The sequence below is a fragment of the Falco cherrug genome, chromosome 4, assembly GCF_023634085.1.
Source record: "Falco cherrug isolate bFalChe1 chromosome 4, bFalChe1.pri, whole genome shotgun sequence".
Taxonomy (NCBI): domain Eukaryota; kingdom Metazoa; phylum Chordata; class Aves; order Falconiformes; family Falconidae; genus Falco; species Falco cherrug.
The window spans coordinates 602,434-614,600 of NC_073700.1; the positions used below are offsets into that span (position 1 = coordinate 602,434).

A 12,167-nucleotide genomic window follows, 5' to 3' on the forward strand; every position below is an offset into this window, starting at 1 on the left:
CAGACTTGCAGCAGGCATTTATGTTTATTTGATAGGTGAGATCAACTCCTTATTCTTTGTGATCAAATAAGAGATATAGAAAAGAAAGTGTAGTGTGTAAAATAATAATATGCTCAGTACAACCTTTATATAACAAAAATTGTACAAGGTACACAGTGATCCAGTTAACAGCGGAGCATGAAAATGTGCTATGCTAGTAAGTTTGGGAAAGGAAAAGTATCTGTAGGAAAACCTAAACACCAGGATTGTGTGACAAAGTTACCAATTTCACTTCTGTAGTGGAATGACAGTATACACAGCCATTTCTTTTCTTTGAACAGTGTTGCTGGGTTTTAACAGACCAGCATATTTTGTTTGGAAGGGTAGTCCTGGGTTTCAAATAATACCTCGGATCTCTGTGATAAAAGGGGGACCTCTGAGCTGCTGGTTTCCTGTCCCTGTTCAGATGAAATACTCTGGCCCCATAAATGTGGGCAGCCTCAGTCTTGTGCTCTGTAAGTGAGCACTGCTGGGATTTTGTATCACTCACAAAAATGTATACATTTGTATACCACAAACAAATGATTTGGTGGTGGTTGAATTTTGTTACTTGGAAGAGGCACTGAGATGTAAAACCAGGAGGACTTCACATCGTATTTCTTCCCCAAGAAAGTGCCTCTGTGGTGCAGGCTGCTCCATGTTCCGTGGTGGTCATGCCTGCAGCATGCTAGCGGAACTTCCCCGGGGAGCAATCCAGTTGCACCCCAAGCCTCTCCTGTCTTTCCACTTCTGTACGTACCGGCACCTGCCCTCCATGCTGTTTTCTCAGCAGAGGCATATGTAGATGGATTGTGGCACTGTTTGAGCGTTAGAGTCATGTCTGCAGGGTGTGGACCGAACAGGGAAACAAGGAAAGGCAAAGCATCTGAGCAGTCTTGTGCAGGGAGGCTTATAGGACTCTCATAAAAATGGGGAAAAACTCCTATCTTTTTTGAGGTTGATCAGCCACTACAACAGTAGAAGCAGAGACCCTCTGCTGACTCAGGAAGCTGCGTCATGTGCAAAGGCCTTTGTGGTGGTCATAAACACACAGCACTGAGCAACGCCGCAGCGCAGAAGGCGCTGACTCTGCCTGCCGGTGAACCACACGGTGTGACAACGTGTGCTGGTGAGCAGGGACCACAGCTCTGAGCAGGAGGAGTCTGTTCCTCACACTACTTGAAAAGTTGCCAAGTAGAGTTTATCCTCTTAGGATTTCATCAGGCACAGCAGAGAGAGATTGAAGGGGAAGGGAAAAGTTGGGGATATTGTTCCAGAAGCATTGCAACTCCTTCTCAGCACATCAGCAGGTTCTCACCTTTGAGGTGGCAACAGTTCCTGGTTCCCACAGAGCTCCTGCAAGGTGAGCAGCTGCTGTGTCACCCAGGAGCAAGTGTTTCATTCTTTTCACTTGAGGAAGAAGCAAGAAAAGAGTGTGCTGGGTTTCAAAATGAAGCAGTAGTCATTGTCTATATCATATAGCAAATTGCAAGTCCTGCTTCCCTCTCAGTCCAGGGGGATTCATGAGCTCTAGAAAATGCAGATGCAAGCAGTTAACAAGGAGCTGCTGAAAATAGGCTCAGCTGCTGTGGAGAAAGGAGCAGGATGAGTGTTAAAAATATTTTTTTTCACTAACAGGCCAGGTAGATCAAGCCCTTTGCCTCTGATCCTTGAAGGGACAGCAGAATAAACTTGGTAGAGTCATAGAACATGAGCCTACAAACCTAAGAAATTCTGGATCCTCCAGCAGTGCAATCTGGGCACTGACAAATGAGTGGAAATCAAATTCAGGTGGAATGTATCTTTCTGTCACCAATGACCCCTAAAGAAGCTCCTGTTCTAAGAACTTCAGTTGGACATCTCTGTTTAGCTGGGTCACTATAGGCAGTAAGGGCCTATACTAGTCTTCACTGAATTAGGTGGTTTTAAAAAAAAACCAAAACAGTCTGATGTATTGTTTAGTAAATCAGTTTTTCCTGGAAGAAGATATTTCCAAAAAGTGAGAGTACCTATATTTTTTGCTTTCTTTAAACCAGTTTCAATGGTGTGGATGGAGCCAAAGTGGTGGACAAGTCTGGGCAGAATCCTCTATCAGCTGTGAATTTCACTCAAGGTAAGTCACTCCCCTGCTTTAAGACTGTTACAGGATCAATGTCATGTTTTGTGCCTGGTGGTAACGATCCAAAACCTGCAGTGCTGGGGAAAGAGAATGACATTCTTTTATGCCTTCTCTATTTCGATGGACCCAGCAGGCTTAAGGTATCTTGGGGTACTAACCAAATGAAACACAGCACTTGGGACGAGCTGTGGCAGGTGGAAATTGCTGAAACTGTTTCTAATGTGATGTATGGTGGGTACGTAGCTCCTGCCCTACACACTGCCCTCTGAGCTGGAGCTTGCTGGAAGGGGACTTGTAGGAGTGCCTTAAAATACAGGAATGTCATGCAAGGAAAGAGGGGTGGGATGCCCAAGGCTCTCCTGTCCCCTTATGCTGTGATCCAGAGGAGTTGTCTTGGGCTGTTGTCTCTTGCTTTGTCCTGTGTCTGTGTTTTTTATAATGGATTTAGAACATGTTTCCCTTAGAGCTTTTTTCCTGTCAATATGACAATGAAGTAGAGAGATGTATATAAAGCACAGATGTTCCTTCCAAAGCACCAATCCTGTGCGCAGGAGAAATCAAGGCAGCAGCAAAGCATCACAAAATCCATAAGATACTGGTGCTATATTATAATATCAGTTGAACAGCAGTTGTTTGTTGTATTTGATTGCCTGAGGAGCCAGGAGTTAGCAACAAGTGGTAAAAACCAATCTGACTGAAGACTAATTGTTTTTTTTTAAAAAAAAATTAAGAGCACTTATATATGATTGGCTGGGATTTTTTTGGCTGAAAAAAAAATCAATTTGCATTTAATAAATTTGTGTCCTTTCCCTGTTTCTCAAAAAGCTCTTAATTTTTAACAAATTCTGTGTGTACATGCATAGGTAAAAAATGAAAGCATAATGTTTATTTGAGGGTGAAGTTTATATGTTTAAGCTGTAATACCTTTGGGTATCTGGTAAACAGTGATGTAAATATCTCATGAACATGAGAACACAAAAAGTTCATGAGAAGAACTTTTAGAAGTAGCTGCAGCTGTCAAGACTGCAGAGCTCTATGTGAACAGGATGGATCAGTGTGTGACAAGCTGAATAAATGGGCCTTTTGACTTTAGCCTGGCTTCTCAGGATTGGTTAGTGAATGCTGCTTAAAGAATCTTCCTCCTCTTGGAAGTCAGCTATTGCAGTTAACACTGAGTAATTTTAAATGAAAAAAAGGAGTGTAGCTGTCACTGCTGAAAGTACAGCTAGAGCAGAAGTAAATAGTTGCATACGCTAAAGTCTACATGCTGCAGCTCAATAAGCTCCATTTTTTCTCATAAATGGCTTTTTCTTGCCTGACTTCTCCTTCCTGAAAGCTTGGGTATGTAGGACACTATGCAGCGTCTCTTAAAGTTCATCAGACCCAGTTAGTCCGAAAAGAACAAGACAGGATTCAGGAAGAAGGACAGAAGCTCTTTGGTTTCTGTAGAGGAATTACAAAGGAATGAAGGCAGGTTAATTAACATTGATAACATACAGCTGTGGGCTGGCTTCAGGGGCGGTGGGTTGGCTGATGTGGCTAATGTGCAGCTTGTGGCTGGTTCCCAGTAAGTAGTTACATAGCTCTAAGGGGGCTGGAAAAGGGGTACCATATGAAGAGGAGCACTAGATGAAGAGAGACTTGGAAGAGGCAGAAAGAAGAGAGAGCGCCCCAGGTGTAGGAGAGGCCTGGGGAGAAGCAGGGGGCTTGGATGAGGAGAGGCTGGCTGGAAGAGGAGCCCGGAGAAGGAAGACTCCGGATGCAGCAGAGGCAAGAAGCAGGGTGGGCTGACCTGAAGAGTATGAAGAAACAGCGCAGACAGTAGATGAACTGTTGAAACCCTGTGGGGGATTGATGGCCGTGCTGGGGCAAGGTGAGGGAACTACTTACTGAAGTTAACCTGGGATGGAATGGTAAAAGCCTTGTTGCAGCCGGCCAGTTTTGATAGTGCTGCGACAGGTTTCCTCAAAGAGGTTTCCCGTTATGGTGAGCATTCTCACACCACCTCCTCCTCTGAGTACCCCTTGCACAGAAGGGAACCTAACAGAGCATTGAAACTAATGGCCCTTCTCCTGGATGAAGGGTTGGGGTGCTGATCGAGGAAAACTTATCCACAAAGACTGCTTTTTACTCTGGGCAACAGCACAGAGTCCCATGATAACTGTCAGTAGTGCTTCATTCCTGGAGACCTCTGTGGTCTATTACTAAGCCATGGCCGGTGAAGGGGAAAGGGAAGATGCTTTGTGATTTTTGTGGTGAAAACAGCCCTTCACATCTTACAGAGTAATGGCACTGCAAGAAAGGATGTGTTGTGGGTAATGTGTCAGCCAGCTAACCTGACCGTCCTGGTTCCAGGTGGGACAGAGTTAAGTTTCTTCTTAGCAGCTGGCGCAGTGCTGTGTTTTGGGTTTGGTGTGAGAACAATGTTGATAACGCACTGATGTATTTAGTGGTTGCAGGGTCATGTTTATACTCAGTCAAGGACTTCTCAGTTTCTCAGGCCCTGCCAGTGGGAGGGCAGGTGGAGCACAAGGTATTGGGAGGAGATACAGCCAGGACAGATGACCCAAACTAGCCAAAGGGATATTCCATACCATAGAATGTCATGCTCAGTATATAAACTGGGGGGAGTTGGCCAGGAGCTGCTGATCACTGCTCGGGGACTGGATGGTCATCTGTCAGTGGGTGGTGAGCAGTTGCATGTGCATCACTTGTTTTTTTCTCCCTTCCCTTTGGATTTTATTTCTTTTCCCTTCTCCCTCCTTTTCATTATAATTGTTACTATTACTGACATTATTATTGTTGTTGTTTTGGAGTTTTCTTCCCATTTTATTTTAATTATTAAATTTTTCTTATCTCAGCCCATGAGTTTTACCTTTCTTTCTGATTCTTTACCCCATCCCTCATTGGGAGGAAAGGCAGGGAGTGAGCAAGTGGCTGTGTGGTGCTTAGTTGCTGGCTGGGGTTAAACCATGACACTGACATAAGTGGTGGCTGCTTGCTAAACCTACATAGTAATCAGAGTCTCAGAGATGAGGGATGTTGGGTTTTTTTAGGAACAGCCTTGTCTTGTCTTCGATAAGAGAGGTTAAGTGAGACCCAAATGACTTAAGCATTCCTTACAGTGTTTTTGTTGTATAGGTGAATGTTTCCAATACGTAGGAGTAGCCCTGAGTATCATAGAATCATAGAATGGTTTGGGTTGGTACCTTAAAGATAGTTGTTCCAAGCCACAGGCAGGGACCCCTCCCCCCAGCCCAGGTCGCTCCCAGCCCCATCCAGCCTGGCCCTGAGCCCTGCCAGGGTCGGGGCACCCACAGCTGCCCTGGGCAATGTGTTCCAGCGCCTCGCCGCCCTCACGGGAAAGGTCTTCCTCGTGTCTAATCTAAATTACCCCCTTTCAGTTTAAAGCCATTCCCCCTCATCCTGTCGCTACATGCCCTTGCAAAACATCTTCCCCCCGGCTTTCCTGTAGCCCCCTGAGGTACTGCCAGGCTGCTACAAGGTCTCCCTGGAGCCTTCTCTTCTCCAGGCTGAGCAACCCCGACTCCCTCAGCCCGTCTGCACAGCAGAGCTGCCCCAGCCCTCTGAGCACCTTCGTGGTCCTCCTCTGGATTGGCTCCAACAGGTCCATGTCCTTCTTACACTGGGAGCCCCAGAGCCGAGTACAGTGCTGCAGGGGGGGTCTGGCGAGCAGAGTAGAGGGGGAGGACCCCCTCCCCCACCCTCTGGCCACTCTGCTCTTGGTGCAGCCCAGGGTTGGGTTGGCTCTCTGGGTGCAGGGGCACAGTGCCAGGCCAGGGTGAGCTTCTCCTCAATCAACCCCCCCAAGTCTTTCTCCGAGGGGCTGCTCTCAATCCATTCTCTACCTGGCCTGTACTTGTGCTTGGTGGAACTGTTGTGTCTGTTCATGTGTAGCTAGAAGAGCACGTAGTTGCCTTCACAGATGCTGGTATTGCCACAGTTACCCACCTCCAAGTCACTCTGCTGCAGAGCACTGCATGTGGGGCCATCCACTGAGATCACTCTGAAACTGAAGCCAGCACAAAATAAGTGCTGCTTGTTAAGCAGTGTGTCATGGAGAGAACATGTGGCAGCAGTTTCTCAGAACTCATATTGGCTTAAGTGGTATCAAAGAGGAATTCAGCCTGTGGTTGTAACCTGTGCCAGGGGTTCCCAGATTTGTGTTGCTCTAATGCACAGGCAGCAGCAATAGCAACCGTAGGTATTAGCAACAGCCATCATTATCAGTACTGGAGTCAAGCGCAGATCACGAGGCAGCAGCTGCTGGAAATGTTCTGTTTCATGTGTGTAGGAAGGTGGGCCTCTTGAGTTTCCTGTTTGCACCCTCCCATCATATACTTTTCTAATCCTTAAGCTACCATATTCCTTCTCAGAGGAACCCATTCTTCTTGTCCTGAGTCAAGACCCACGCTGTAGCCTTTCATTTACCAAATCCCATCTCCATCAGTTTTAACTGTGCTCGTAGAGATGTTTGCCCTGTGACCTGGGTAGTTCCTTCTTCAGTGATTCCAGTAGTGCAGCTTAGGAACAACTGCCATGTAGGTTCGTAAACATATAGAGATGATCTCTTTACCTCTAGTCTAGTAACGTACCCCTTGTAAATTGCTTTGCATTGGTAATGAATTAACTGAATTGCTGAAGTATCAAAACAGTGCAGGTTTGGGTGAAATATATTTTGTCATTGGAAAAAACAGTGGTGAGTGAAAGTGTCTTCAAAATTCAAATTCACTCTTTCTAAGCTGGCACTGGTATCTGCATGTAATAAGATGACTTTTTGAGATTATTTTTGTGCCTGTGCAGAGTTCATGAAAGCAACTGGGTTTTTTCCTGGCATGGGGGCTGAAGGAAGAAGGTCCAAAGCACTGGGATCTTACAAGTCTCTGCTTTGTCTCGGCCAGTCCCCTGAAGGAATTTACTGCTCTTTAAGTTTCAGGCTTCATAGTCAGCAACCTGTAGTATTGCAAGGCAGAGAAGAGGCTCTGGTATGTGAATCCTGCCTGAAAGTATGGCCTTTTGGGAGGGAACTGAGAGAACAACTCTGTCTCCTGCCTTCCCCCTGCCACCACCATGGAAGCACTGCAGTTTGGTTAGTTGCCTGTTAAATTTATAAAATTAGCTATAGGAAGGCCTTTCTACGTGCTGGCTGTGTCTCCACTGGGGCATTAGCAGGGGCTTGCCTGCCATCGGCTCAAGGCTTGGATGAGATGACAAAGCAGACTGCTCCTACGTAACAGACTGGAGCGTGGAAGTGTGAGATCTTGCCCAAAGAAGCTTTTCAAAGATACAGGAGAGACATGCCTGAGTGCCACTTAGCAGCCTGTGCCTTTGAGCTCCTTGCTGCAAAAGCATGCAGCAGTAAGGAAAAGGCTGTTCAAAGGAACAGCACGCCTTTGGGGGAAAAAAGAAGGCAAAGCTAAGGGTGAAGTATTAAACTAGTTCACATGCTGATTATGCTTTGAATTGTACGATAGAAGATATTTATTGTCTGTACTCTGCACAGTTGCCCACCTCCCCGTCAGCTTTCCTCACAGCTTCTCATTTACCCTCAATTACAGCTCTGCTGTCCTCTGCTTGCGTGGGTTCACTGCGATGGCAGAGGTGGCAATTCCACTTCTATTTCCTTAATGTTGCCTTGATAGGAAGGTAACGTGGCTGTTTTTTAAAACGCTGGAGTGTGTTTCCCTGAATTGCATTTGACATGTAGTTTTTCAATTATACTTATGTCTCCAGTGAGTGTTTTGTAATCTAGGAGTAAATTATTTCTTCTTGGTTTTTCTTCTAGGAAATGCTAGTATCTGTGAGTATCAGAGAGACTTTTGTGTTGTTAGGTTAACTCAGAGGTTAGGGCAGTTTCTGTACTCTCACGCTTTGCATGTGGTATTTTTCATCACCATTCATTACAAATAAGATTCTCAGCCTAATCTTTTGTTCCTACTGTCAAGCTGGTATCTTAATGATGATGTGAAAGCAGTATTAATTATTAGATGAATGGAAGGAACGGAACTGCAAAGGCAATGATTAATATTTATGGAAACTTAATTATGCTATGATGTTTTGTAGACCTGCATTGAAAAAGATCTGCACCATACAAGAAATTATTTCCCTGATGTGGCTTTACAATAACCAGTATCTGGGGCTTTGAGTGATTTTTAGGTTCAGCTTTAGCACTCGGCACTGCTTTTCCACTGCAGGGTGATGGCAGGGAATGGAGCTAGCTGGGCCCTTCCTTCTTAGTGCTCTTGCCTCAGGGTGAATCAAAGGCACAATGGCTGATTTAAATTTACGCTACTGTTGTCTGGTTCCCATAGCCTGTTTCTCTCCTTGCTTTCTCACTTTCCCTGCTCTGTCCTTGCCTTCTGCCTCCCGCAATAGCATGGCATGGGAATGCAGTATATGAAACCAGTGCGGGGGAACTCTTAATCTTTCTACCTCATCTGCCTTGGTCCAGTAGAGATCCCACAGTATGCAGGAAACAATTGCCAAGAGAAGTCAGTAGTTTCTGCGTGTGGGAAGCAAATTCAGTCCTAAAACTTTGGCAAAAGCTGTTTGGAGGACATTTGTAGGGGCACACTCTGCGCATGACAGGCTGTTCCGTCTGTTTGCAGAACAGTTGCAGAAAGCGTGAGCAGAAGAGACGGGGAGGTACAACTGACCTCTTCAAGGGTATTGCCAAAGCTAGAAAGTGTAGCTCTGAAATATGTTTTAAAAGTCTGACTTAGCTTTCCTCTGACTTAGCTCTGCATCAATGTCTTTGCAGATCCTAAGTGGCATTTTGAGGCTTGTGGTGCAGATATTGTAGAAATATATAAATATGAAGCTCCCTTTCACTCACTGTGAGCTGCAAGCTTTGACAGTTTCTGAATCATTTCAACACTTCTTAAATGTCTAACTTTGTTTCTCCTTACAGAATATTTTCGTTGTCTTATTCTTCTGGCAATTGTTAGGTTAGAGTGCAAAGAGGAAAAAAGGAAGTTCTCCTAAGAGTGACATGAAAACTGGTGACCAAAAAAAAGATTTTTTAAATGTAATTCTATTCAGCCCCCCAATAAAAATTAGAAGATTAAGAAGAAAAACTAGAAGACTCAATTTTTTGTCCTTATTTTGAAAGACCTATTAAATAGTGGATTTGAACAAGTGCAGTGCTGTGGGCTCCTGCCTGCTGTCCTGGCTGTGTTGGTCAGTGCTACTGCAGTGTGGCTGCTGCCTGTTTTATGCATATTGCAGTGTGTACAATGAATTTTTCTTTCACCCACTCCTTCCTATACGTTCTGCTGTTCACCAAAGTTGCTGACAGAAACAGATTAACATTATTGCAGAGGTACTTCAGACCTGTCGTTTCCTTCATCCATTAAGGACAGGGGTCTGAGGATGTTCTTATACAGTGAAGTGCAGACCATCAGAGTTGTCTGCTCAGTAATTCTTTGTACATGGGCTGCGCACTCTGAAGCCTTCCATGCAATCCCTGGCCAGGGTCACTGTGAAGCCACATTTAATTTAAACAAGGGTATGTTCAACTGGCCAGAATGTGTGTTTGGAGTTTAAACTCATGGTGGTTTCCTCCTGCCTCCATGGGGCTGATTACCACACATTCTTTTAATTTCAGCCCGCTGCAGTTCTAGGAAAAGGTCCTTGATTAAGTACTGAGAAACCAGTCTATTTGCGGGTCTAACTTTGTTGCTTCAATTACATTACTGTATGCTAAATATAGGAAGGCACCAAGCAAATCCCAGTTCCTGGACTGAACAGGGTGTTCAAGAGCACTCTTCAAATTTAAATGGTGTGGCTTGGGCCTCTGTTTAGTTAATGAACCAATTTCTCACAGTCTGTAAATCAGCACATCTACATTGATTCCTAGGCGAGTATCTGGGTCATCACGGTTTTGCACAGCTAAAAATGAGCCTGGTGCCCAGTGCCTCGCTTCGTGTTTCTAATTGAAGGTAGCAGAGATAAATGGTGCGTCACACTGATGGAGTTTAGAAGTCCTGGAGGGACAGCAGAGTGCTTCAGTCTCTTAGCTGGTGTCTGAGAACCTAGAAATCAGCAAATGGAAAATGAACGTTCAACAACCTATAAACTGGTCTTGTGGTTTGCTGCTGACTCTGCATTGCTTTCTGTACTATTCCCTAAGTAGTTTTTTTTTGGTAGCCCTGAAATCCATGAAAGATAACGATGAAGCCTGCTTGTCTTCTAAACACTTGTGTATGGCCTTGGCAGTGCAGGGAACTTCAGTGTCCCATGTAACCATGCAGATTTGTATTTTCCTTCTGTCCAGCAGGTGAAAAAAACACCGGACAAACAGAAACCTGCAACAATTGAAGTGTAAAACTTATAATAGGTGAGAGACTGATTGTGCTGGAGACAGACATCTCATCTGCTGTATATCTCTGGGAACAGCTTCTCCTGCAGTGCCTCCCTGGCAGCGTGCCATGGCTCTGTCCTGGGGTCACCAGTTGTTCGGCTGAGCTGCTGTGTGGCCCATTCGTTCCCGGGCCTGCTGGCCAAGACACCCGACAAGGGAGCCAGTTTGCTGGGTGCTCTGTTGAGGCCTACTGACACAGGTGACGCAGGCTTTCTTTTATTCTTCTGCAGGGCCAGACCTGAGTCTGTGTGAGAGATGGTGCAAATTCTCACCCAGCTGCACTGGTGACTGCAAACTTTGCAGCAGGATTTCTGCCTCTGTTCACAGCTCAGTGCTGCTGCCTTTTATTTCAAGGGCAGTTTGTGGGGAACCATGAAACAAACTGTCTGATTCCTGGTTTCCTTTTTTGTGTGCCTGGAGGAGATCCTCACATTCCTCACAGCTGGTGACTGCTCTATTTCCCTGAATCTCATTCAGTGTACTGTACCTACAAGCCAGATACTTGTCATCTCTAAAAGATGTTGTTTTCCACTGAAGAATAGCAATGAGGTTACAGTCTGCTCCGTTCACAGTCAGCCAGGCTGGGAGAAGTCCAAATATCCAATCATCCCTTGGAATTCGTGTTGCATGAAGATAAAGCAGCCAAAAATAGTTTACGTGAGCTGGATGGTTCTATAGCTTTCTGTGTTTATCTAACAGGAAAATGCTAAGAAGTACAGTAGGTCATGCACTAAACTGAGTAAAATCTTGGGGCATGTGGGAGCTCATGGAGAGGAGCTTATCATTTATTTGATTAACTTAACCTGTCTCTGCTTGACAATTGCCTGCAGTTTTCTTGCATTGCTCTTATGTTTATTTGATAAAAGGAAAAACCAACCCAGCTCTACTGCAAGGAATCAGAGACACTGAAAGAGGCTTATGGGGAGTGGAGGAGGGAGAAAGCAGAGTTTGCACAGCTCTGCCAGAGCTTTATTTTTTCCTGCCTTCCAAGAACAGGGCTGTGTTCCATCCCCTGCTGCCCCCTCAGCTGGTGCTGGGAAGAGCAGCTGGGTTTAGCTCACTGTTCCTGGAAGTCACTAAGCACTGAGCATCGAGAAACCAGCATTTTCTGTATCAGGCTCTGCTTGAATGGAAAAGATGAGCTGATCTTGTCCCTCTTGTTCACTAGCCTGGATTAACCCTCACTGCACCAAGAGAGGCTACAAAATGTGCTCTTTTAGAAAGGGACAAAAGCTTTCTTCGTTCACAGGGGCCACGTGTCTGGAAGCCACTCTGAAATACAGTGTCATATCATCAGCCAGATATCTCCCTGATGTAGCGGAGGTTCACTAGATCTGTGCTAGGACCACCTTTTCTTTTTTTATCTTGCCTATCAGAATTGAAGCAGGAGCAGCTGTTCAGCCAGGCAGGTTGCTCCAGTGGCCATGTCCTCCCTGGCTCTGTGCTTCAGTAAGGGAAGTGTCTTTTGGAGGGCAAAGAACTTCTCAGCCACAGGCTCCTGCAGAATTGTCCTGCTTAAGGTGTACCTTGAGACCGTAATTACAGCATGGTGCTGTGTACTGAAGCACAAAAAGGTTGATGTGCTTTTAGGGCCATATAAAGACTGTGTGCCATAAGGTAAATTGCAGTCAGTTAAGTGAAATTGCT

At 45.4% G+C, this 12,167-nt stretch overlaps 1 long non-coding RNA gene across 1 annotated transcript in view; it reads left to right on the forward strand.

Annotated features, from left to right (window-relative positions):
• The first annotated feature begins 10,299 nt into the window (after positions 1–10,299).
• The window catches only part of LOC129735920 (uncharacterized), a 43,671-nt gene continuing 41,803 nt past the window's right edge, over positions 10,300–12,167 (forward strand). The window contains exon 1 of the long non-coding RNA XR_008731915.1: positions 10,300–10,719. This is a non-coding gene — a long non-coding RNA (uncharacterized LOC129735920). The remainder of the gene's footprint in view (positions 10,720–12,167) is intronic.